This window comes from Triticum dicoccoides, chromosome 5B, assembly GCF_002162155.2.
Source record: "Triticum dicoccoides isolate Atlit2015 ecotype Zavitan chromosome 5B, WEW_v2.0, whole genome shotgun sequence".
Lineage (NCBI taxonomy): Eukaryota > Viridiplantae > Streptophyta > Magnoliopsida > Poales > Poaceae > Triticum > Triticum dicoccoides.
The window spans coordinates 140608928-140633333 of NC_041389.1; positions in this window are offsets into that span (position 1 = coordinate 140608928).

Genomic DNA, 24406 nt, shown 5'->3' on the forward strand with positions numbered 1-24406 from the left:
GGGCGGGCCTCGCGCGGGCTGGGCGGGCCGGCGGTGGGGGCTGGCGCGGCGGCGACACGTCGCAGCGCCTGACTGGCTCGGGCGCGGCGGGGCGGACGTGTCCGGTCGGACCGGACGCGTCCGACGGCGGAGGAGGAGCGGGCTAGGGTTTGGGGATCCGGAAATTCGGGGGAGTGCACATATTTATAGGTAGAGGGAGCTAGGAGTGTCCAAATGAGGTGTAGTTTTCACCCACACGATCGTGATCGAACGACCGAGAGCATGGAGGGGAGTTAGATGGGTTATTGGGCTGTTTTGGAGGGGTGTTGGGCTGCAACTTAAAAGAGGCCTTTGCGGATAAGCGGATAACCGTTGGAGTACCAAACGAGCTCCAAATGACCCGAAACTTGACAGGTGGTCTACCGGTGCTATGCCAGGGCCACTTGGCATGGCTCGGTCCATTCCGAGAACGTTCAACACCCGCACACGAAAATAGTCAAGAGGGGTTCGCCGGTGCATGTGGGAGTGTCGGATTGCGAAACGGACAACGGGGAAAATGCTCGGATGCATGAGACGAACACATATGCAAATGAGATGCACATGATGACATGATATGACATGCATGACATGAATAAAATGCAAAAACAAAAGACAAAACCCAACCATGGAGGGAATATCATATCACATAGCCGAAAATGGCAAGAGTTGGAGTTACAAAGATGGAAAGTTACATCCGGGGTGTTACACGAGCGGTACTACCGCTCCCTCTGGAGCGGTACTACCGCTTGGAGCGATACTGCCGCTCACAGGTCGCGGTACTACCGCCCTCTACCAAGTTCCATCGTACTCTTACCACTCAGTGATCCTTTTGCTGTGTTTGGTGGCTTATGCGCATTCTTTCTGGTTGTTTTGCGTGTTCTTGTGTGTGGTTCCAGGTGATGAACATCCTGAGCATCAGGCTCGGCGTATCAACCCCGGTCGTGCCACGTCAAACCGTTACCGCACAACTGAGTCTGCAGGAGGTTCCTCAAGTGCTCCACCTCCACCTCAGCTCAAGAAGAAGTCTGCTGTCAAGCCGAAGCAATCTGACAAAACCGTGCCGGAAATGCAAGCCAAGGAGTTCTGGGAAAGGCGTTGCCGCAACCCCTATGAGGCAGACCAAGATCCCACTTTGGTCAACCGTCCGTTCTGGAACAGGTTTCAGTTTGCCATATTCTTTGATGTGCTCAAGGCCAAGAAGAACCTCTATGTTAACGTGCACTCCATCGACACCGACCATATGGAGAAGGATCCTGAATACTTTGGTGAAGCTCTTCAGATGTGCACTCAACTGAATATTCTTGGTATCATGCAATTCAACAAAGATTATGATGCTGATATTGTGGCCCAATTCTATGCCACGGTTCATCTCGGGACTGATGAGGACAAGACACTGACCTGGATGACAAATGGCAAGTTGCTTTCTGTCAAGTGGAAGGCGTTCATGGAGTTTATTGGGGTGGAAGATCACGGGCTTGCGTCTCCTGTCGGCTTTCACCCACACCGCAACACCACCTCCACTCACAAGCAAGCACTCTGGCCCTACTGCACTCTGAAGATAAACCCTGAGACGAAGAAGGAAACGTATGAGCTTCCTGCCTTTCTGGACATTCTTCACCGTGTCTTCCGTGAGACTCTTTTCCCTCGCATCGGGAATCTGGATATGGTTCATTCTTATCTCGTGCACATGCTTCTCTTCTGCCAGCGTGAGAAGGAAGAAAACACCAGCGAGTCCCTGGATATCTCTCATGTTATGTGGTCTGAGCTCTTATCTGCTATCTCCGAGCGCAAGTGCCCGATTTATGGTCCGTTCATCATGCTACTTATTGAGAAGGCCTGGGATCATGTCTATCCCAAGGTGATGCTAGAGATTGGAGAGTTGGTCTCTCATGAGATCAAGCGTCTGAGGAAGAAGGACAACTGGGGCACTCAGGTCCCTAAATCTGGAGGTCCTTCGTCTGCTGCTGCCATGGAGACCGAGGAGGAGGCTGAGGCTGAGGATGATGATGACTATGAGCCTTCTGGGGTAGAGCCCTCTTGGGCAAAGAAGCTCAAGATCAAGATGAAGAAGTTGTTCTACTTGGAGTCTCACGGTCAGTACATGACTCATGTGGCTGAGAAGAAGGCCCGAGGTCGTCACAAGGAGCTCATGCGTCAGTTAGGTGCCATCGTGAACAGTGGATCTGAGGACCAGCTTACTGAAGAGGAGGAGTGGATTCAGCAGCACTGCCCGTGGACTGATTCTGATGCCGAGCACTTCCCGACCGACAACGGCGGCGAAGACGATCCCGCTGAGATCTGATATTTGAGACCCTCACTTGCTATCACCTGGAGCCGTAGCAACACTCCCTCTCCTTTTTGGTGTCTCGATGCCAAAGGGGGAGAGAGTTTAGGGATTTGTGTCTTCCGTCTCCTGTGTGCGTGTTTGTGTTTTCTCGCCATTTGCTTTGTTTGGTTTTGTGTCAGTGAGACCTAAGTTCCAGACATATGGTGTGAGACATATGCTACCTCATCTTTAGATTATCTTTATCTATGTCTATCTAGCTTATGAGTTGCATGCTTATCCTGTTATCTATTTTGCTCTCACTTACCCTCCTTAGGTTGTCGGTCTCTAAAATGTAGGGGGAGCGTTGATCCTAGTATGTGTGCCATGCAGTCCAAAGCACTTATCTAGATAGCACACATCTAGGGGGAGCCCATCTACATTTTAGGACGGTGGGGTCTTGCGCTTGTCCTATATCTTTCCCCGTTTGTGCAAATCCTGTATTGTCATCAATCCACCAAAAAGGGGGAGATTGTAAGGGCATATATATCCCCAAGGTGTTTTGGTGATTGATGACAATGCTTTTGCGGATTAATCGTGTGTGATGAGTTTTTTAGAGATTCATTCTTTGGCATGAGACGATTCCTTCCCCTTGGTGCTTTAGTCAAGACGGTGTAGCTCTTTCGTCTCTCTGTTGGTGGATTAGTTTCGTAGGAGTCACCGTACTATCAAGAGGGGATCCTCTTTGGAAAGGCTAGGGTGGAATCAACACGTTCACATCCTTTTCACACCCATCGTTCCTTTCCACTTCATTGGAGCTACCTTTCCTCTCCTTGCCTGCCTTGACCTGTCCCAGCCGCAGTACCGCGGTCCTCAGCGGTAGTACCACCGAAGCACGTCAAGCGGTAGTACTGCTCCCCAAGCGGTACTACCGCTTGCTATCTTCGGCCATAGTACCGCTGTGGTTCCGGGCTACTACCGCCTCGACTCGAGACCCCTGTTTTTCGTGTCGGGTTTTGCGGTACTAGTAGCGGCAGTAGTGGCGGTAGTATCGCCCGTACTCCCACGGTAGTACCGCTCTGGGCCTAGGTCCTTGCTACCCTTGTGAGCGGCGCAGTACCGCTGGGAGGGAACGGTAGTACCGCTGGCTCAGCGGTAGTACCGCCCTGCCCAAGCGGTAGTATCGCTCTGTGTGTGGCTGCTTGGGGGGGTAACGGTTGGATTGTTCCCCCCACTATATAAAGAGGTCTTCTTCCCCAATGTTGACCCACCTCTTTCCCCAAAAGCTCCATTGTTGCTCCAAGCTCCATTTTCACCCGATCTCTCTCCCTAGCCAATCAAACTTGTTGATTTGCTCGGGATTGGTTGAGACGGCCCCGATCTACACTTCCACCAAGAGAAATTTGATTCCCCCACTAATCCCTAGCGGATCTTGTTACTCTTGGGTGTTTGAGCACCCTAGACGGTTGAGGTCACCTCGGAGCCATAGTCCATTGTGGTGAAGCTTCATGGTGTCGTTGGGAGCCTCCAATTAAGTTGTGGAGATAGCCCCAACCTTGTTTGTAAAGGTTCAGTCGCCGCCTTCAAGGGCACCAATAGTGGAATCACGGCATCTCGCATTGTGTGAGAGCGTGAGGAGAATACGGTGTCCCTAGTGGCTTCTTGGGGAGCATTGTGCCTCCACACCGCTCGAACGGAGACGTACTTCCCCTCAAAAGGAAGGAACTTCCGTAACACATCCTCGTCTCCACCGGCTCCACTCTTGGTTATCTCACACCTTTACTTATGCAAGCTTACTTGTGTTGTATCCCTTGCTTGCTCGTGTGCTTGTTGTTGTTGCATCATATAGGTTGTTCACCTAGTCGCATATCTAGACAACCTACTTTGATGCAAAGTTTAATTTGGTAAAGAAAAGCTAAAAATTGTTAGTTGCCTATTCACCCCCCTCTAGTCAACTATATCGATCCTTTCAACACCCACATTAATTATATATCCAACGTCCCCCTCTCATCATTCATGCCTTCGGCTTCATCTCTCAGATGCGTGCACAATGGCAAAGACAGGGGGCAGTAAGGGCCCTGCCCCCCTAACATCACTATATATCGAGGCTAATATGAATATGATCATTAGACAATTGCTGCTAAAAAGGTTTAATTTCATGAATTGACCCTCCTCGTAAAGGATTAGCAATGCTTGGCCCCCTAGCTCATTTATTTTTCATGGCTCCGCCACTGCGTGCAACAGCGCACGTGTTCGCCCCCCTCTCTAAATATCGATCTCGCACTTGTGCATTCCTTCATAGTCTCCCTCCACTCGGCCCCTCGCACCATCTTCTAGCCCCCCACCGGATTTTGCCACATGTACAATCTAGCAGACTCCATGGTTGAACTTAAGCATAATGCACAAACCTCAAAACAACAATGGTTCTCTTTTGTTCTAGAATCTTCCGTATCATAACTGCCCAAACTTTTTTTCTAGTTGAATTGCCATTATTTGTTTTTACTTTATGCTTTACAATGCACAATTCCATGAATCATAAAATAGATTAAGGGCTTCTTTGATTCAAAGGATTCTCAAAGGAATTTTGGAGGATTCTAATCATTAGGAATTTTTCCTATCTTGGTTGTTTGATTCGTAGGATTATAAACCATAGGAATTTTTCCATATGATTCATTTGCACTAGATTTCATAGGAAACATCCCATCCACTCAAACCTCTTTGAAAGAATTCTGCGTTTTTCCTATGCACAATCAAACACTCGTACAATCCTGTAGGATTCAAGATGACATTCCACTATAATCCCATGTTTTTCCTATTCAAGCGTTCTTAGCTTTTTTATAAAAACTAATTTGATTTTGAATGAGATGAACTATAAGAATTAAACGAAGGGCTACATCATGCATATATGACTAAGAGCTTACATGCTATAGTGTGGTATTTATTCATAATTTGGTTGCAAAATCTAATGTGTACAATGCACGTGTAAATTACTAGTACTTCGAGTATGTGCAAAACACGTAAATTAGAATACCAATGGCACGCTACACAGTGTCTCTCTTACAGTTCATGAAGCCATGTGGCACATGTGGAGGCGTTGTCGCGACCTCCTTGCGTGGATTGATCGCAGTGATGTGCTGCTGATTCCAAAAGAATGTACTCATCCTCCCTGAGCCATACTGGCGGTACATGCACGAAGCGAAGATGTGCATGCACGCCACGCACGCACTCATTCCCTCGCACACACACGCGGGTACATGGGCGGACGCAATTTTGTACCAAGATCCACCCCATGTGATAATTTGACGCGTGTAAAGTCGTTCACTTCATTGATGGTCAATTAATACAGCGCATGCAAATTGAGTATACGTGAGGGCGGAAGAAAGACATTATTACTCCACTGCGCGCATGCGAGTAGTTAAATCGTGGTTGCTAGTAGTACTTCCATTGGTCTCCTTCGTATTTTGTGCCAATTTTTGACAGTAACATAATATTTACGCATTTGAGCAGTGTAGTACTTGAAATTTATGTTCCGCTAAACTCATCGGGAGCCGTTTCGGGCCTCGAAACCAAAACCATCAATTAATCTTTACCTTGTTCCCATCACATTCGAAAGCCTGCTCACACCTACTAGTACTACGTACCAAACCTGAACATGTTCCAACTATGCAGGTATTAGTACTACTAGTGCTAGTACTTAGGTTATAAAAAGGGGAACTACCTAACCGAAAATTACTCTAGCTTTCCTCCTCGTAAGTGCTTCTTGTTCGTCCATCGTTGCCATGGCCGGTGAGGAGAGCTCTAGGTCGAGAACTACTCGTAACAAGGGAGCGCCAAGCAAGGCTGTGAAAAAAAAGAGAGGGCTCGCTGCCACGCTGAGACCTCGAAAGATCTCTCACGGGCAGGCGATGGCTCCCAGGAGCGCCCTAGCCGTGGAGGCGAACATGCTGAGCCGGCGGAGCTGGAGTCGTTATCCCTCGACGGCATGCCCGATCAGCTCAATAAGAACGTCAATAAGCAGAAGGAGTTCATACAAGGCTTGACGGAGTTGCTGAAGGAGAGCCTCGACGACATGCCCACTGAGCTCAGTCAGCAGGGGGAGTTGACCGCCGGCTTGGTGATGCTGCTAAAGAAGAGCATGGCCTCGGAGAAGAAGGCGACCGGTGAAATCCTGCGACTTCAGGAGGACAAGACGAAGCTCTGCCATGAGATCGACCTATTGAAGGAGAAGAACGCCCGCTGGAAGAAGCTGCATGAGAATAGTAGTTCCTCGATGAAGATGCCGCGGGCCCTCGTCATGGAACAGAAGGAGGAGTTGGCGAAGCTCCGCATCAAGGACCCGGCTACTATCAAGTTACATAATGCGGCCGTGGAACAGATGATGAATGCTCGCGTTGAGAAATCCTGCGTCATGGACAAAATGAAGAAGATGGCGGAGGAGATGCGCAAGGAGATGGAGGTCGTGGAGGTGATGAAGAAGCAGTTACGACTCCGCGACAAATTAGATCATTTGGGGTGATAATCTTCCTTCTTCTTTTGCTGCTGTGTTTCATCTTTTGCTTCGGGTGTTTTGCCGCACGTGTCACGTTCTCTGCGAGGCATGAATAGAACAATGGTTTTTGTTTTTTGAGGGAATGAATAGAACAATGCTAACAATGAGATGACTAGCAAATTAGATCATTTTTTATCGCCATATGGAACTGGGATGCCGTGTTTCGTACTCCTTCGTCGCAGTACTACTCCAGTGGAAGACTTGAGTATACCGCACGGTTCTTTGCTCCTCCTCGATCAGGTCGTCGGCGCATTTATGCGAGCAGTCAAATCACAAGGCCCCGCCTTCCAGCAGTAATGAGCCGTCAAATCACAAAGGCCCTCGCCTCTCGTGAAACCGACCAAGCTAGACTGCCCCGCCCTCTAGCCTTTTAAAAAATGTATACTTTTGTACAACAGTAGTATCGATGGATTGCGCCATTGAGCAAAACTTGAAATTAAAAAAAAGGTGGTACATATAGAGAGCGCTCGTCGCCAAATTATGCATATAGTACTATTAAAAAAGCTAGTCACAATAATGGTGTCCAGCACAACCCACCCCTCAAATAAAACTAAGCACCCTGGAATTCTTTGACAAAACTAAGCACCCTGAAATTCTTTGACAACTAAACTGCTGGCTATATGATGTTGGCCATATATATTGTACGTATATAATGTGAATAAACGAGTGGTAGTACTATACCAACTAAAAGATGAAATGTAAGAAATACTAGTGTGTACTTACTGAAGAGTTAAAGTAACAAGAAGAAACATAACATAGTTCTGCTGGGGGCTCAACACAACACACCCCTCAAATTAAATTAAGCACACCTGAAATTAAACTTTGCAACTATTCCAGTAGACACTGCATTAGAACCACCATGAGCAACGACACTGCCACCTTACTCGGAGTCCTCGTCTAGGTCCTCAACTTCGTCCTTGTCCCTCTTCCTCTTGGCCGATACTTCTTTGCTTGAACCGCCAACTTGGCTGTTGCTCTTCACCCAACCCTTGTAGATATTGAAACAAAGGTAGCCATCCATTGCAGCATAGTGGATGTGTTCTATATCTAGTACATTCCACTGCCATGCATGACGATGAAACATGTATGGAGGTTTCTCCAGTTTACCGTACGAAGGATGAACCATGGCTCCTGCCAGGGTCAGCATTGAAGGCTGACGAGAGGACACCAGCCGATTCTTTTGGAGGTCGAAGGTGTTGCCTACAACGAGGCCTATCCGACGCAGGACTTCTTTGTCATTACCAAAGTCTACAATAACGAATTTGACTAGGTTTCTCTCTAGGAAGTCCTTAAAATCCTGGCACTCAACGTCGGCATGGCATATGTGGTAGACCAAGCATAAGTCATGCACACAAACCTGGATCACGGCGGGCTTCTTCTTCTCTTCGTCCTTTAGATCCTTCTCTCGTCCCACGACTGTGGTGTACTCAACATCTAGCCCGGCGACCCACTCATCATCTGAGTCTTCGAACATGCGTCTGAAGCGAGGAAGGCATCCTTTCACCGTCGCGGAAGAATGGGTGTAGATGATGTCAAACTCATCGTCGGTGATGGTTCTAACCTTGTACTCACCGCCGATTGGGGAGATTTGGGACGCCATGGATTTGGGAGGAGGGTTAGGATTAGTGGATCTGCCGTAATGTGAATCGACGGGACGACTAGGAGCGAACCGCTGTAGTATTAAAGGACGTGCCGGGACGAGTAGGAGCGAACTGCCAGCGTGCGAACGGCAGGGTAGTGGCTTTCCATTCTCCCATGATACGGGCTTCCGAGAGCCCTTGGATCAGAGATCGAACGGTTGCATGGCGTGATTCTAGACCAATGGGTGAATATCCTATCCTGGAGGGTTATTCTGCAAATTTTCAGCAACTTAGCATGCGACCGTTTGATCTCACATCCAAGGGCTGCCAGCACCCCGTATCATGGTCGCACCTACCACGACCGTCGCGTCGCACGCGCGGTCGCGCCCTTGGAGATTTAACATGGTACATTAGGCTATCTGATGTTGGCATGTCATACATAGTCATCACTTAGTCACTCATACTACAACAAGGTTGGCTATAAGGTTGGCTATAAGTGTATTTTTTACTCCTCTCTATCTCTTTCTTCGTACTCCCTTCGTCCCATAATATAAGAACGTTTTTGACACTAGTGTAGTGCCAAAAACATTCTTATATAATGGGACATGGGGAGTACTAGTATTTATTGCATTTGCCAAGGAGTGACCTCTTCCAATGAAATGGTGTTGCTAAGTTTGCTTCACTTAATTAGCTATAGACTCAAAATTGTCTTTTCACATAGGTACACGCGCTTAGCACCGTTTCTTCCTTGGGTCACCAAACTAGTCTCTCTCTTCTTGATTAACTTGCCACATCAGACTTTATGCCTATGTGGTGAGCTTAAGCACCTGTACGAGCAAGTAAGGTGCCCGTCCGTTGCACGGAAGAGTGAAATGCATTGATCGGGGTGTTGTTTATTTTGACAAAGGATGTCGGGGTCATCTCATGTGTAACAGGTATCAATAGGTTTCTTTAGATATTATTTCATCTCCAGAGCTCAGAAACATCCGGGTGAAATAGATAAAAAAGTATCTTTTGCAAACAAAAGCGTTCAACTGTTCAACCTGCATCCAAAACTTGTGAAGAAATAACTCTTATTGTGCTTTGTAGGAAATGGTTCATCTTAAGTCTTTCACCGGTACTGTAGTAAAAATTCATTCATGGAAGATTCTAGACTAAACCATAAATGGATACACTTTTATTCATACACGATACTCCAATAGAGCAAGATCATGCATGGAAGTCTCCACATGCTTAGACAGTGGATTACATTGAGCGAAGACTAATGATCAACATTTAACTTAGTAATGCATATGTCCAAGTGAACCTCCTTGGAGTCCCCATGCACATTGTTGGGGGTCAAATAATACCATGCGTCTTCCATGTCCACATCGGCAGGAAGGTCCCAGCTCGGCAGAGTCCAAGTCATCTTGACGTAGCCAGTGTCGCCGCCCACGGACCTCCGAGGGGTAGTAATAGTAGCACGCACCCGTACATCGGCCTCGTGTCAGTGTCAGCGTTAGCGGCGTCGCCCCTGACGCACACTACTAAGATGTGGTGGCGGCCTGCGTGGGCCTCGCTGGTGGCCACGATCAAGAGGAAGACGCTGCCGTCCTCCTCCGAGAGTAGCAGGCGGCGCTGATCCTCCAGCGACTCCGGCATGGTGAATGGGTAGCACGTCTCGTACTTGATGTTCTTTGCCAAGGGCCAGTAGTGATCGCCACACGCCTGCGTCAGGTGATGCACGATGTCCGCCGGTGAGCCCTAAAACGGCATCGGGCACTCATAGCAGTAGACGAAGGGCTCCTTGGAGGCATCGACCAGGCCGTCCATGAAACGGGAGTGGCTGTAGGAGACGTTCCGCCAGTTCAATATATGAGCAAGTTACTATGAGATTTACTACAAAATAAATCATGACGGCTATAACATAGATTAAACTAATCATGCGGACTAGCATAGTAGATGAATAGGTCGAGTCTAGGACACAGACTAGAAACATGAATTCTACCACGATTTCGAACAGGAAGGACAGAAACACATACGGTGCAACGGGAGCAGCACCATTGGCGTTGAGTTTGTTGCCCATGTCGTTGAGGAAGAGGTTGCCGAGGTCGGGGAAGAAGTCATCCTCGGTGAAGTCGTGGCTGGTAGCAGTCGCGAGAGTGCGCTCCCCAAATGTCAACAGCGCGCGCCGAATGGAGCGCAGGAGGGAGTGGCTGTAGGGGACGTTGCAGCCGCTGAATGGAGCGCAGGAGTAACCCACGAACCAGTAGACGGTGCTCCTCCCTAGTCTCTACTACTCTTCTTTGTTTTTTATAATATACTAGTTGTAGTTGTCAAATCGAATAGTACTGCGCCGTCCACTACACACCCGGCTGAACACGCCTCCTCGCTTCCATTAAACCCGCATGCAAACCGAGAAACCTACTCCGGCCCGCGGGAGGAAATTTGCCAGTTGCCGCGGGAGGGTTATTCTGCAAATTTTCAGCAGCTTAGCATGCGACTGTTTGATCTCAGATCCAAGGGCTGCCAGCACCCCGTATCATGGTCGCACCTACCACGACCGTCACGTCGCACGCACGGTCGCGCCCTTGGAGATTTAACATGGTGCGTTAGGCTATCTGATGTTGGCATGTCATACATAGTCATCACTTAGTCACTCATACTACAACAAGGTTAGCTATAAGGTTAGTCATCACTTAGGAGAAAATTTTACTACTCCCTTTGGTTACTCCTCGTCCCTACTACGTACGTACTTTGGTTAGTACTCCCTCCATTTACTTATACAAGGCCACTATAAAAAATACATTTTGCATCTATACAAGGCCACAAATAGTAATCGAGCCTTTCCAGTTTATGGCTCAATTTCAAAATCTCTCCAACCAAAGTAGACGGTGAATGGTCGAATTAATTTCGTAGGTTGCACAGTACGCTCGTTTTTCTCAAGAAGTTATGTTTACCGAGGCATTAATTACAACGAATGCATGAATGACCACTAAATTTCCATGAACTTGTACATGCATTGGTTAGTTTCCTCTTGACACTACTTGCGTCGGGTGATCTAACGCACCTCGAAATCCAACATGTAATGGTACTACTACTAGTATAGTAGAATTGAGACTTATCAAACGGAAAAACGAATGTTTTTTAGATGAGCCCTATAAACCCTAGTGGGTATGTACTCCGTAAAAACAGATTTTTCCAAAACTAAGTCGCTCCCTTTCATGAATTCTGTAGTATACTCCTCCGTCGATGCTCCCTTTCATGAATTTTGTACTTCCTGTCGCTGACATGTGGGACATATAGCAACAAGGTCGACGTGTCAAGCACCAAATAACAGTGCAGAACAGCGGGGAAATGCACCCCACTCGTACCGGCCCAGTAGTAGTAATGAGCAATGAGACGTCAAATCACAATGCCGCACCTTCCCAGACAAACGAAGCAACCATTATTTCACACTTCGGTTCGACATCATCTCAAACCACGTAGGAGTACTAGTATTGCTTCTGCCTCAAGAGGGACACGCGCATCGCCTTCGTACATCATGACACGTGGGACCGCATGACAGGCCATGCTCCCCCGCCGATCGCTCGGTAAAATCACCTGATTTTTTACTATACTTCCTCCGTATCGGTTTACTACATGGCATGCATGTCGTTCTAGGTTGATAATTTAACTGGCTATATATATATATGTGATGAACAGTACGCTAGCCTTTTAAAAAATGTATACTTTTGTACAGTAGAACTCCACTATCGATGGATTCGCCATGGAGCAAAAATTGATTTTTTTTAAAAAAGGTGGTACATATAGAGAGCGCTCATCACCAAATTATGCATATAGTACTATTAAAAAAGCTAGTACGTGCTTAATTGGGGTGCTAAATTCTATTAAAGAAATACTAGTACTAGTATGTACATACTGAAGAGTTAAACTAACGAGAAGAAACATAACATAGTTCTGCTGGGGGCTCAACACAACACACCCCTCAAATTAAACTAAGCACACCTGAAATTAAACTATGCAACTAATCCGGTAGACACTGCATTAGAAGTTTAGAACCACCATGAGCAACGACACTGCCACCTTACTCGGAGTCCTCGTCCACGTCCTCGACTTCGTCCTTGTCCCTCTTCCTCTTGGCCGATACTTCTTTGCTTGAACCGCCAACTTGGCTGTTGCTCTTCATCCAAGCCTTGTAGATATTGAAACAAAGGTAGCCATCCATTGCAGCGTAGTGGATGTGGTCTATATCTAGTACATTCCGCTGCCATGCATGACGATGAAACGTGTAATGAGGTTTCTCCAGTTTGCGGTACGAAGGATGAACCATGGCTCCTGCCAGGGTCAGCATTGAGGGCTGAGGAGAGGGCACCAGCCGATTCTTCTGGAGGTCGAAGGGGTTGCCTACAACGAGGCCTATACGACACAGGACTTCTTTGTCGTTCTTAAAGTCTACAGTAACGAATTTGACTGTTTTGTCCTAGAGGAAGTTCTTAAAATCCTGGCACTCAACGTCGGCATGGCATATGTGGTAGACCAAGCAAACATTATGTATGCAAACCTGGATCATGGCGGGCTTCTTCCTCTCTTCGTCCTTTAGATCCTTCTCTCGTCCCACGACTGTGGTGTACTCAACATCTAGCCCAGCGACCCACTCATCATGTGAGTTTTCGAACATGCGTGTGAAGCGAGAAAGGCATCCTTTCACCGTCGCGGAAGAACGGTTGTAGATAACGTCGAACTCATCGCCGGTGATGGTTCTAACCTTGTACTCACCGCCGATCGGGGAGATTTGGGATGCCATGGATTTGGGAGGAGGGTTAGGATTAGTGGAATTGCCGTAATGTGAATGGACGGGACGACTAGGAGCGAACCACCGTAGTATTAAAGGATGTGCGGGAAAGAGTAGGAGCGAACTACCAGCGTGCGACGGCAGGGTAGTGGCTTTCCATTCTCCCATGATACGGGCTTCCGAGAGCCCTTGGATCTGAGATCGAATGATTGCATGGCATGATTCTCGACCTATGGGTGAATATCCTATCCTGGAGGGTTATTCTGCAAATTTTTAGCAACTTAGCATGTGACCGTTTGATCTCAAATGCAAGGGCTGCTAGCAGCCCGTATCATTGTTGCGCCTACCACGACCGTCGCGTCGCTCGTGCAGTCGCGCCCTTGGAGATTTAACACGGTGCGTTAGGCTATCTGATGTTGGCATGTCATACATAGTCATCACTTAGTCACTCATACTACAACAAGGTTGGCTATAAGTGTATTTTTTTACTCCTCTCTATCTCTTTCTTCGTACTCCCTCCGTCCCATAATATAAGAATGTTTTTGACACTAGCTAGTGTAGTGTCAAAAACGTTCTTATATAATGGGACAAAGGGAGTACTAGTATTTATTGCATTTGCCAAGGAGTGACCTCTTCCAATGAAATGGTCTTGCTAAGTTTGCTTCATTTAATTAGCTATAGACTCAAAATTGTCTTTTCACCTAGGTACACGTGCTTAGCACCATTTCTTCCTTGGGTCACCAAACTAGTCTCTCTCTTCTTGATTAACTTGTCACATCAGACTTTAGCCCTATGTGGCAAGCTTAAGCACCTGTAGGAGCAAGTAAGTACAATAGTGCGCTTTACATGGCATTTTTGCATATGTGGAGGAAAGAGAGGCAAGGAAAAAGTGGAGAAGTGGGCTCTCATGCAAGAGCCAGCCTCTACTACTTCATGGTGGAGCATTGGGAGAGGCACCTATATGGAGGTGGTAAGGAATCGGGAGACTCACGCCGGTCGTAGCGCCACAGTTAAAATGATAATGGCAAGTCAAATCACGGGGCCCCACCTGTCCAGTAGTAACTCGCTGTCAAATCACACATCCCTACGTTTGCAGCAGCCTACTCCCTCGTCTTCTCGCGTCTCCGCCGAACCGACTAGGTGAAACTGTCCCGCCGCCTACCGGGCAGGAAAAGCCCCGCCCTTGACTTTTAAATAGTATATAGTATACTAATTTTGTATCCATGGATTGCGCCCGCGCCATGGAGCAAAGCGTCTAGAAAACGGCGGTACACATGTGCGAAGTATACAGCACGCCCGTCGCGTTCGCGTCGCACCCCAGACGGTTCGTCGGTCTGGCACGCTGCTCTCCGAATGGAAGGCGCGTCGTATTGCATTCGCACACACATGTGGGACGACAATTGAGAACCGACCATAGGCACACTCCCCGGCCCCGCAAGTTGGGTGACTTAATAGAAGAGAGAGACGAGCGATAGTACTAGAGAAGTGTTGTACTACGTTGGTGCCTGGACGATCCCTGCAAGACACGGAAGATCAGTTCGTCCATGCATGTGACCAGACTCCAGCAGACACGCCTGGATTGGCTATCGTCTACATATCATGCAGGTTGTGTTGTACATGGCTGTAGTTGTGGTGAGAAATCTAAAAAAAGGTTTCTTGTCATCTCGTAAAATTATGTGTCATGTGCTTCGGATCACTGCGAGGGTTAAATAGCAACAACTGAGTTGGGCTAGTCATTGGGGGCACATGCACGGACAGTGACTACTCGGCTGCCATATAGGTCAAGCCGGCTATGTTAATTAGGACATTTATCGACGGACCCCTTTTCTACGAGTTTATCTTTAATTTGAGCTTTGTTCCTCGTCTAGTTTGTTCGTCGGGATTCATGTTGTCTCCTTTGGGCAGTGAGGTTATGATTTCTTGTCATGTGGCATTTTTCATGTTATATGTTATAATCCGGCGTTCAGATCAAAATGACGACAACTGCGCCTCCGGTCCACGTGCATGAAGACTTCTCGACAGTCATTGACGAGGTCAAGCCGGCTCCGGTAGACAAAAGAAAACTAAGTACTACTCCACTATATAGGTAGGAGACTCCGCGCTTGCTTGCTAGTGTTGCTCTCTTCACACTGTCTCGACCTCTCCAGATCTAAACACGACAGCAGTGGCCACTCTCTCTCTCTCTCTCTCTCTCTCTCTCTCTCTCTCTCTCTCTCTCTCTCTGCTCACCGCTGGTCACAGATCCAGCCGGATCCTCTCCACCGGGGAAGGTGAGAAGGTGCAACGTTCACGCGGTCATCCTCGGCGCTGGCTCTTACCCACTGCTGGGTGCGTCCCGATCAGCCTGCATTGTCGTTCTCTCCCAAGCACCGCTGGCGAGGGAGGACCTCCGACCCCTTCTTCCTCGCTACCGTAGTGTGGGCAGATCCGGCCTCCCGCCGCCCACCTAGCGACGTCCCGGCGACCCTCAGGTATAACTTCCTTCGAAACCGGCCTTGCTCTACTTCTCAAGCTCCTGACATCGCCGCATTTGTAACTTTTACTATTTCTCAGGCCCCCTCGTAGATAGGATCGATCGGCTGTTCGAAAACCACCTAATTTTTTTATGTTTAAGAGGTAAAACTAGTTCATGCACTCGAATCTAGTACCACTTGGTTCAAACAAGGAAGAAAGGGGGTGGAGGGTGGGGGGATTTGTTACCTGAATCTAGGAATTGGTGGAAAGAGGAAATAATGGGGGCGAAAAGTAGCAGAGACTGGCTATACAACTGGTCTCTAGGTCTAATAGGGAAATAAAGGGAAACGCAGTACAAACTCAATATAAACCCGATCTATTGGTTGAAAAAGGAAAGAAAGTGGGGACTGGGGGACAAGTCAACAGAGTAAGTCTAGCACTAAATTTGCTAGCCTCACACAATATAAGGTGGCTATACCGAACAAAAATAGGACCAACCCAGATATCCTGTTATGATGTTTGTTGCCCCGAGCCACTCTTATGTAATGCCACTTGTAAAATGTAGCAGTCGCACTGTTAAAAGTAAGGACACGTTAAACCAATGTTGTTTTCAATGTAATGCCTCCAGTAATATGAATCAATGGCACTTCTTTACATGTCCTGCTAAAATTTCCCACTAAGATAAGTTGGTTCTTTTTGTTAGAAATGCAACTGTCCTGGTCCGCCTACTCTCCCATGCCCAAAGTAATGTCGTATTTAACGGTTGTCATAGTTAATCCTAATGCCCACACTAATATCTAGCAATGCCACTGCTTTAGAAATTGCTACTGTCCTTCTAGGATTGCCATTCAGATAAGGAACATGCTTCTTTTCATTTGATGCATGTTTCATCACTTGTTAGTCACCCTCCTTTCCACCTTTTTTGTGCAAACAAAGATATACATTTCACGCTCGATCTTAGTTGAACTGCACAAATGATATCAAAATTATAGTTTAGCATTCCAGGAGCTTCACAACCAACCTTGATGTTGTCAATTTTATTGCAACTAATGAAAAAGAAGCTCTGTGGGTTTCATTTTCTGATGGAAATGGAACCGGGGCTAGAGCCCTTTTCTTAAAATTTTTTGAAGAAGCTGCTAGCTCACGGGACATTGCTTCATTTTAGGTGAACTGCACCAAAAGGTCCCATGAATTGAATCATCCATGTTGGTGACTGAAAAAGCCAGCTTCGGCATCCCAGTCTAAGCACCCCCGGCCTCCATCCTTGCGACGCACGGTACACCTCGTTTGCCACCTGCTCGACCCTAGTGTCACTGATAAAATGAAGTAATAATACAGTTAAAATAGAGCGAGTGTCATCTCTATCATTTCATTTCCAATGTAGATAAAGAAAGTGCTTCTCTTTGTTAAAGTATGTTTCATCAACTAGTCCCATTATTAATGTTTAAGCATTTCTGCAAACTGGGGTGCTTAATTTTAGTTGATATGTACAAAAATAGAGATTTGAATGTCTCAAGGCGCCTCCTTGTACTACTGCTGTACACTGATGTTCATCACTGGCAGAAGGTGTATCTGGGAGACTTGGGACACTACAAGAAAAATACACTTCCGTGATTCTACGTGTTTGTCACAATAGGTCGCGTTTTTTGTCATGCATGTACATCCATGACAAATTTACGACAGAATCAAGATAGTCATACCTGTGTTGTCGTAGAAGTGTTCCATGACATTACCAAAATTATCATCACGGAAGTGTCCACTCCATGACGATAAATCGCGCGTCACAGAAGTGCTTTAGTCAAGGGTGACCGACACGTGGCATCCACCGTAACGGAATGCCGTTAAGCTATCGGGTCGGGTTTTGGATCCGATAACCCGTTAACAGCCCCGACCAATGGGGATTTTCCACGTGTAAAATCATCATTGGCTGGAGGAAACACATGTCGGCTCACCGTTGGGACAGATGTCATCCACTCATTGGACGGAAGACGCCTATGGTACGTCAAGACGTGGCACGGCCCAACAGAGGCCCATTCCTGTGAAAAGGCCGGCCCAGTAAAAATTAGCAGGCCAGCCCATATAAGGCCTACTTGTGTCAGGTCCATTTAAGCCCATGGCTCATACGAGATGAGCCAATTCATCCCGTCAACGGCCCGTTAAATATTTGACACCATTGCAGCCCATCGTCAGTTCGACCCCATTAATAGCTCGCTATATATCTGGGCTCAATATCGGCCCGATGAGATTTCGGCCTGTTAACGGCCCGTTTAATGGATGGGCCAATTTTCAGGATGTACATCTTTTGGCCTTTTAGCAACCCATTTAAATGTTGGGCTAGTTTCCGGCCCGATGTGTCTTTCAGCCTGTTGACGGCCCATAAATCTGATGGGCCATTTGTTGTCGGACCTGAGTTTCGGCCTTTTAGCGGCCCATTTAAGTGTTGGGCCAATTTTCTGGCCCGGTGTCACTTTCAGCCTGTTGACGGCCCATAAATCAGTTGGGCCATTTTTAGTCGGACCTGAGTTTTGGCCTTTTAGTGACCCATTTAAGTGTTGGGCCAATTCCCGGCCCTGTGTGACTTTCGGCCTGTTAACGGACCATAAATGAGTTGGGCCATTTGTAGTCGGACCTTAGTTTTGGCCCTTTAACGGCCCATGCCCTTCATGGTCCAATACCAGCCCGGTTTCTCTTTCGGCCTGCTAAAGTCCCACAACACAATTGGGCCATTTACAATACGACCTGACTTTCGGCCTCTTAGCGGCCCATGATCTTCATTGTCCAGTACAAGCCCGCTGTCTCTTTCGGCCTACTAAAGGCCTACAGTATAGTTGGGCCATATGTAGCCCAAACTTAGTAACGGCCTGTTAACGGCCCGTGAAATAAACTGGGGCCACCTGTTGCCCGCTTCGATGTCGGCCTGTTAACGACCCGGGAGGTAAGAGGGCCGACCATTAACTATCGGCCTAGTAACGGCCCATTAACTTAATGGGCCCACTAAAGTTCATACATGTCTTTAGGCCAAATTAGATAATTTGAGCCCATTACGACGAGCAATTATGCACAGGACCAAAATCGATCACGCAAAGGTACGGCATACAGGGAATAACGTTGCACATCCAGCATATATTACAGGAAATTACATCCACTGGGCAATCAAAGATTGATGTCAGTTCAAATAAATGAGCAGAACCTAACCATCTACAACATCACAATCTGCAGCCTCAGCACCGATGACGCCCATAAGCATGTGGGCAAGTTCTTTCTGCTTTGCTACACTGTCTCTGAAAACATTGATCAGTTGTTGTGTCGCATGACTCTGCACCTCTGATTCATCCACCATTTCCATCATTGCTTCAGCCATTAATTGGTTCACAAACATACATTTATTCCGTTGCATTCGAGTCAGAGGATACTGAACAGATTCAGATGGCGATTTTGGCAGGCTTGTATTATTGATAGTGGAGAGTGTCTCGAGCACTGCATCATAACATAAATTAGGACGGGAACCAAACAGATTAATCATGAGTTATTGCCATATTACATGGCCTAGATTTACTGGAAAGAAACAATGGGGTTGCCTTGCTGTTTTCAGAGTTTGTCTTCTTATCTTCAGCAACCTGCACAAAATTAACACACTAGCATTGCTATCATTGGCCATGTCAGATAATAGGAAAGCAACATTGACACAACAAACGTTTGGGCAAGTAGCCTACACCAAATTAACACAATATGGCACAGCTATCATCAGCCAGGTAAGGTAGTACGAAAGCAACATTGACACAATGAATGAATGGGCAACCAGAGAAGCACTACAATTCAATAATGTGCGTGATATGAGATAGTACATTCATGCAGCTCAGTATGCAAAACTACCAGGCAGTTTTCCTTACAAAATCAACATTGGCGCCTTTAACATTTTGCTACAACTAATTTTAGATCAGATAAAGGTTAGATTCACGCCAATTAACAAAATACATGTTGATGTAAAAATATAGTGATATACAATAGGTACTTACTTCAGCATTGGAGCACAGAGAATTCCCGCAAGATATTTTCCTCGAATACGATCCCAATGGAGGAAGTCTTCTATCGTTTAACCTTATTTTCTAAAAGAGAGATGGGTAAGAAACATGTAGAAAATATGATCAGAATGCTATAAAATTTCATGTTGCGAGGATACGCACACACTTCTTAGAATGGAGTTGACATTCTTTTGCTGGACTGGAGCGGACTAGTTCTTTGGCCACTGGAATCTGCTTATTATCAGTGGGAGTTGGGTTTCTCTGTGCTGGAGCAGTATCTATGAAAAATGGAGTTGGTTTATTATCTCCTGGCGTTTGGATCTTTTGCAAAGACCTGGTTTGTAAACCTTCAGTTTCTAACAAAGCCGTCTTCCCCTTGCATGCCTTATATAGAAGAATGGTGATTCAGTTATAAAACATGCTACAACAGAGATGGAATAGGTACTGTAGAATAGAAAGTCATGACATATTGACATGTATTCCATCCATCCGGAAATAAATGGATGGGTCCAGGCATATTTCAGTTCTAGATACATCCAGTTTTATCCATTTCTACGACATTTAATCTGGATGGAGGGAGTATGATATAAGAGCTAGGGATACGACATGACAACATAGTAAAAAAACACTGAAAAACCCACTGCAGAACCAAAGTATTCAAACCCACTGATATGAGATAGTACACTCATGCAGCTCAGGATGCAAAACTACCAGTCAGTTTTCCTTGCCAAAATCAACATTGTGGCCTTTAATCTTACATTTTTCTACAACTAAATTTAGATCAGATAAAGGTTGGATTCACGCCGATTAACAAAATACATGCTGATGTAAAAATATAGTGATATACAACAGGTACTTACATCTACATTGGAGCACAGAGAATTCCTGCAAGAATCTTTCCTCATAAACGATACCATTGCAGAAATTCTTCTATCTATTAAGCTTATTTTCTAAAAGAGAGATGGGTAAGAAACATGTAGAAAATATGATCAGCATGCTATAAAATTTCATGATGCAAGGATACACACACGCTTCTTAGAATTGAGTTGACATATTTTTGCTCGACTGGAGCGGACTAGTTCTTTGGCCACTGGAATCTGCTTATTATTAGTAGGAGTTGGGTTTCTCTGTGCTGGAACAGTATCTATAAAAACTAGAGTTGGTTTATTATCTCCTGGTGTTTGGATCTTTTGTGAAGGCCTTGTTTGTAACCCTTCAGATTCTAACGTAGTCGTCTTCCCCTTGCATGCCTTGTATAGAAGAATGGTGCTTTAATTATAAAACATGCGACAACAGAGAGATGGAATAGGTACTGAAGAATAGAAAGGCATGACATATTGACATGTATTCCCTCCATCCGGAAAAAATGGATGGGTCTAGGCGTATTTCAGTTCTAGATACATCCTTTTTTCTCCATTTCGGCAACATGTAATCCGGACGGAGGGAGTATGGTGTAAGAGCTAGGGATACGACAGGACAACACAACAAAAAAAAACTAGTTGAATGTAAAACTATATGCTAGCAGAATACATACAGAAATAACCAAGGCAACATACACGTGTATGATTGGGAAAATAAGATGGCATTGCAACAGAGCACTAGAACAACACTTCAATGTAAAAAAACATGGTATGGCAGACAGATGAATTACATATTGATGAATAACAATGCATAAGATATTCAGAAGCATGATGTCCAAATTAAGCAGATGGCATTGCAATAGAGTAGAATGACAGTACTAGAATTCGAAAACATGTTATCATGAATGGAATAGGTAGTGAAAAACAGGAAGGCATGACATATTTACATGCATGATCAGCATGCTAAGCACATGGCATTGCAACAAAGTAGATACACTCCAGAACATTATATGCATGTTGTACCCATATCACAGGCCAAGTTAGAGCAAGGACCTTGTGGGGTGAAGAGGATTCATCATCTTTCTGCAAGTCTTCTGAAGAACTGCCTTTACATGTTCCGTCATATTGGGTATCATTGACATCAAGTTTATTTGCCTTTACATTGCTCCGTGAGGTTCTTGTGGATATATCAGTGTGTACAATTATATCTAACATGCATGGAAGACAACTAGTAGTTAGATTTATGTAAATGAGTGCCTGTAGGAGATGACATAAATAGTAGGACTGGGGTTAACTAGCAGCAACAGGTCTCATAAACTAAAGGGAGAACACAGATGAAAGCTACAGAATATGTATCGTTTGTACTCAAGATTAACTAGATGGCACACAAAAGTATTAAAGAACAACATAGGTAATACTAGAAGTGGTATAATACTATAATCACCAGCCTGTGGGATAGCATTGGCTGATGGATGATAACTATGGAACATCGTTACCTAAAGAACAAGTATCTTAGCTGCACTATGGAACAGTGTGAACTCCTGAACAAGACCCGTAAGAGATCAGCATGAATATACAGTGAAATGTGATGATCTATTTTCCGTGCTTAGATGAATAACAAAGCCATAAATGTTGCACACAAGTAAGATGAGGGTGCAACCTATCTGGCTGCCATCCATAGGAGTGAGCATCATGGGCTGACTTGTCGATGGCCCTGCAGTTGTTGTGGCTGTCCATGTCGGGCACGCGCATTCGATGCAGGGAACTGTTGAGTGGGGACTGTAGCTCCCTTCTGGTGTATGCTTCCCTTGTTGGAGCAGCTGCGGTGAGTCGGAAGATGGTGTGTCTGAAGATGCAGATAACGCATAAAGTTAAGAACGACATATCTCTTTGATCCGAAGAAATACACTAAGAGATCAACAACAAGATACGAGAGTGGTCACACGTCTGTTGACTGAAGACTAAATCGGGGTCACACGATTTTATTTTATTTTGGTACTGTTCGATCTACGCCGGATGGCTTGATGGCCGTCTTGTGCCTCCCGGCTGACACTGTTCGAATCTTCCCCGAAGAGCCAGCGACCAACGGCAGAGCAGCCTGCCTCTACCGTCCGTGGCCTCGTCCAAAACCCCGCTCCCCGCCCCACCGCACTGCTGTGGTTGCACCGCCCCCGGGCCAATCCACAAAGACTCCCCGTCATCCAGATCCGGCGGCGGCAGTACCTTCAACCCACGCAACTCTAGAAATAGCCATCTAAGCGCTGCTTCCGCGGTGAACTTGCGGCCCCGCACCCTTACATTAGACACCAGCCAACCGACAGCCTAGGAGCTCCGCCGCCTCGAGGGGTGCTGCTTCCCATTGGGAATCGATTGGCCCAGAATAAAAATTCAGACAACTGACGCCTAAATAAAGTGATTTCAGATGAGGGTGCGACCTATCTGGCGGCATGGTGAAGTAGGCAGGTCCAGCTGCCGAGTCGGTGAGGCCAGCGCGGTTGCGGTGGTGACCGGCGATAGGGAAAGAGCGATGTCGCGACGGTCGACGGCTACGCGGAAGCAGCGCCAGGACTCTGGACGGATCCAAAGTTGGAGCCGCTCCGGCGCCGTGAACAACGGCGGGGGTGAATCGGCTCCGGTACGGTTCACGCGGCCATCATCGAGGCAGCACCAGCAGCACGGAGTAAGAGGCACACGGCCCAGTGCATGACGACAATTGGACAGCGTCTCCGGCATTAGGGGGCGGCTGTGAAATTGGTGCGGTGGGGGCGCCCTGGAGGTGGGGCTGAGGTTTCGCGGCTCGGGAGAAGGGAGCTTCCCGGGGAGAAGGTCATTTGGCGCCCACGAGTATGAATGGGGACGGGCAGGGGGGAATTGGGAGGGGAGTGGAACCATGTCTTACAGACGCATTTGTCTGAAATGTGAGGGGGAGTTACAGTTCTACCCTTGCCTATAGGCTTCTCGGCTTGGGTCTGTGTACTGAGGGTCGGGGATAGTAGAGTAACTTTGCTTCTCCCCAAATAGTGGGAGGGAGCGATTTCAGGCGAGGAGGGCGTGTTTTGAACTATAGTGGGCGCGAGTGAATTTGGGCGAGGAGAGCGTGTTTTGAAATAGTGGGCGCGAGCTATTTCGGGCGAGGAGAGCATGTTTTGCCGACCATGGTTTATGAATTATTCGGCACATGTCATTTTGACCGAGGAGAAGGCACGCTTGGATGAAGTTACGAACCTACCCTCGATGTACAACGGGCCAATTGATGCATGTCCCACATAGGACGGTAATTTCGCGTCTCCCATTTATTTGCTCGGGCGAATTCCACCGTGCAGAGAGGATGTTTAACGCTACCTTACCAAGTCGATTCGAATCAAATTTTGAAATATTAGCTTGCCACTTCTTTTTTAGATGGAGAGATGATGCTCGGGAGTAATGTGTTTTTACATGCTCGTTGCTAGCGATTTACTATATGACAAATAGTTGACCCACTCAAAAACGCGAATCAAACCCAAAATGAAATATCTCGATTCAATGAACTAGCTCGTTCAGTAGGTCAAAATAGTGAACTAAATTCAAAATTGAACACCTCAATCGAGTAGCATGTTGTACAGTATTATAGTACTCCATGAACATGTTGAAAGTCAAATTAATGAACTTGTTTGATATACGCATATATCCGTTCATGTGTGGATTGCAGACAACATGGTCTCCAATTTAAATATTTGAATGCAAGTTTATATTAGTCTTTGATGCATAAAACGTGACCTCCCCCTCTCCCGGACTCTTGTTCTCTCTCTCTCTCTCTCTCTCTCTCTCTCACTCACTCTCTCGCCGACAATCTTCAATTCTGTCGCACGCATCCGACACAAAAACCTTGTTGGTCCCTCTCCCTTTC